The sequence below is a fragment of the Onychomys torridus genome, chromosome 14 (genome assembly GCF_903995425.1).
Source record: "Onychomys torridus chromosome 14, mOncTor1.1, whole genome shotgun sequence".
NCBI lineage: Eukaryota > Metazoa > Chordata > Mammalia > Rodentia > Cricetidae > Onychomys > Onychomys torridus.
In genome coordinates, this window is record NC_050456.1 from 78,871,911 (window position 1) to 78,875,531 (window position 3,621).

The window sequence follows — 3,621 nt, forward strand, 5'->3', positions numbered from 1 at the left end:
AGCTGTTACATGGAGAAACCCTGTCTCATAGAAAAATAAAAACATACCAAGGTCCCTGACCTCAAACTGCTGGGACTAATAAGTAGCAGAGACAAGTGAATGGAAAATCTTAACGCAGCACTGTGCACTCCAACAGATGTGGAATAGGGAGGGGACAGGGGGCAGGTCCCAAAGGCAGCAGGCATCTGCTGGAGCAGCAGTTCTCAACACATAGGTCTCTACCCCTCTGGGGAGGTGGCATATCAGATATCCTACATATCAAACATGATTCATAACAGTAGCAAAATTATAGTTATTAAGTAGCAACAAAATAATTGTATGGCTGGGAGTTACCACAACGTGAGGAACTGTATTAAAGGGTCTCAGCATTAGGAAGGTTGAGAACCGCTGTGCTGGAAGGTCAGTGGCTTGAAAGGGAAAAACATCATTGGGGTATTTACCAAGCAGGACACACATACACACACATATATCAAATACATAAAATGTAAAGGAAAAAACAAATTTACAGACTAATGAAGTAGATGCTTATTTATTTTTGCATAAAGAACTAAATCTTAGCTAAATATTTGATGTTGCAGGATATAGGGCATCATCAGCATTTTTTTTATGATCAAAATTTTTATTTGATGCCCAAGAATGCTACTTTACATAAATTAAAATGGCAGAAATATGTTTAGGGCAATTCCAAAAACTGTTGGAAATTCTGTCCTAATTCTGAAGCAAAATTCACTAAGTTCTTTATGAAACACAAACAACTCAATTAGATGTTGATGATTATGATGATTTAGATAGGGCTTCTTTATTTCTTTTTCTAAATTTTATTTCAATACAATGAATTATTTAAATAATTAAGGTAGTTACTATTATCCACATCAATACATTTAAACAGATACAAGTCTTCTACAAAATACCAGAATATGTACAGATAACCTATTCCAAATGAGAGCGCCAGTTTTGTTAACAGAATGCCATCTCTCAGCCCTTCTTCTCTTGAAATGAAAGATGGAGTCTCGTAAGAAAAGACAAGGCAAGAGGAGCTGTAACAGAACTGTGTCCCTGTTGGGCTCCTTATCTGTTTTTCTTTTTCTTTTTTCTTTTTATTATTATGTGTTTTAATTTTACACATCAGCCATGGGTTCCCCTGTCCTCCCCCTCCCGCCCCCGCCCCCACCTTCCCCCCATCCCCTCCCCTCCATTCCCATCTCCTCCAGGGCCAAGACTCCCCTGGGGATTCAATTCAACCTGGTGGATTCAGTACAGGCAGGTCCTGTCACCTCCTTCCAGACTGAGCAAAGTGTCCCTGTGTAAGCCCAAGGTTCCAAACAGCCAGCTCATGCACTAAGGACAGGTCCTGGTCCCACAGCCTGGATGTCTCCCAAACAGATCAAGCCATTCAGTTGTCTCACTTATCCAGAGGGCCTGATCCAGTTGGGGGCTCCTCAGCTATTGGTTCATAGTTCATGTGCTTTCTTTCGATTGGCTATTTGTCCCTGTGCTTTTTGCAATCTTGGATTCAACAATTCACGCTCTTGCAGTCCCTCCTCCTTCTCGACAGTTGGACACCTGGAGCTCCACCTGGGGCCCGGCCAAGGATCTCTGCATCCACTTCCATCAGTTATTGGATGAGAGTTCCAGCATGACCATTAGGGTGTTTGGCCATCTGATCACCAGACTAGGTCAGATCAGGCTTTCTCTCAACCATTGCCAGCAGTCTACAGTGGATGTATCATTGTGGATTTCTGGGGACCTCTCCAGCACTCTTCCTATTCCTGTTCTCATGTGGTCTTCATTTATCATGGTCTGTTATTCCTCTTTCTCCCTTTCTGTTCTTGATCCAGCTGGGATCTCCTGCTCCCCTAAGCTTACTTTCCCTCAAATCTTGCCATTCATTACTCCCACTGTCATCCAGGTTGTTCATGTAGATCTCATCCATTTCTCTGTCATTGGGTGATCACTGTGTCTTTCCTAGGGTCCCGTTTTCTAGGTAGCCTCCCTGGAGTTGTGTAGCAGTCTAGTCATCTTTGTTTTACATCTAGTATCCTCCTATGAGTGAGTATATACCATGTTTGTCCTTCTGTGTCTGGGTTACCTCACTCAGGATGATTTTTTTTCTAGATCTATCCATTTGCCTGCAAACCTCATGATGTCATTGTTTTTCTCTGCTGAGTAGTACTCCATTGTGTATATGTACCATATTTTCTTTATCCATTCTTCAGTTGAAGGGCATCTAGGCTGTTTCCAGGTTCTGGCTATTACAAACAATGCTGATATGAACATAGCTGAGCAAATGCCTCTGTGGTATGATTGAGCATTCCTTGGGTACATTGGGCTCCTTATCTTGAGGGCCAAGCATGTCACTGGGCTCAAGAGCCATCACTCAGGGAGGCTGGCTGTGTGACACCCGCTCTGGGACAGGAGGCTGGCAGGTGAACAGGACACCCCACTTCTCCCAGCAGAAGACAGCGGTTCCAGAGGTTTCCCTTCAGTAGAAAAGGCAGCAATCGTCCCTCACTGTGGGAAGTTCCAGACCAGCTACTCCATTTGCTCAGTCTGGGGCTTTTCTTTCAGAAAGTCAGGTAGCTGAAATTCTCCTTTATAGACCCTTCTGGTGTTTTCAAGGATCTTGGGGTCAGGTTTTCCGTTGTTAGGGGGATTGGCACATAGGTCATATCCAAGTTTGGCAAGCATGGGTGCAATCACTGCCATGTCTTGTAAAACATCTGGGGGTATCGTCCCAACCCACTTTGACAGGCTTGATGACTTGGTCTGTTGATCTCTCTACTTTTGACAGAGACACTCCCCCAGCTTTCCCAATCATTTCTTCATGGTGCAAAACTGAATGGTTCCATGGAATATGGAGGAACTTTAAGAGCATTCTCATCCACCACTCAGGGTGTAAGACAAGCTGTTCATAGTGAACCAACATGCACTTTTGATAACCGACCTCCATACACTGGTTGTACATGGTTTCTATGGCCCAATTCCACTTGGTCAATCCCTGTAGCTATTCAGGTCAAATCTGGCTATGGTAACTCTTCGAGAAATCATGGAATGTACTGACACCCGGCCATCTCGGACCATCAGGAGAAATTTGGCATTGGGAAATAACCTAGCAAAGTAAGTCAAGGATTTCAGGGCAAAAGGATATTTGTTACATAAATAAGGCGCTGCCCCCCCCCCCCACCCCCCACTCCCCCCACCTCCTCCACCCATGTTTAACAATGACCTCCAGAAGGAAGGCTTTCTTGGCGGAATCCAGCACTTCTTACTGGACCGGGACCACATCTGCTTCAGGGCAAGGATTCGAGGGATAACCCTGGTTTCCTCTCCACAGTGGAAGTCAGGATGTGCATCCAGCATAGCCCTCATGAGCGTGGTTCCACTCCGAGGCACACCTCCGATAAATATTAAAGGCATATCTTTGTGGTAGGTGAATGTTATGTTGGATTTGATGTCCAGGCCAGTTCGTACAGTTGTCTCTGGGTTTTCCAGTCTAGCTGGCTGGCTACGTTCCTCTATTCGGTGATGGCACTCCATGGCATGCTGGCCCAGGTAAAACACTGTCACAGAACTAATCACCAGACACGCCAAAAGTAAATTCTGCTTCAGCTTTCCCACCAT

At 44.7% G+C, this 3,621-nt stretch overlaps 1 pseudogene; it reads right to left on the reverse strand.

Moving 5' to 3' along the window:
- Positions 1–2,470: 2,470 nt before the first annotated feature.
- LOC118595819 lies at positions 2,471–3,621 on the reverse strand (annotated as a pseudogene).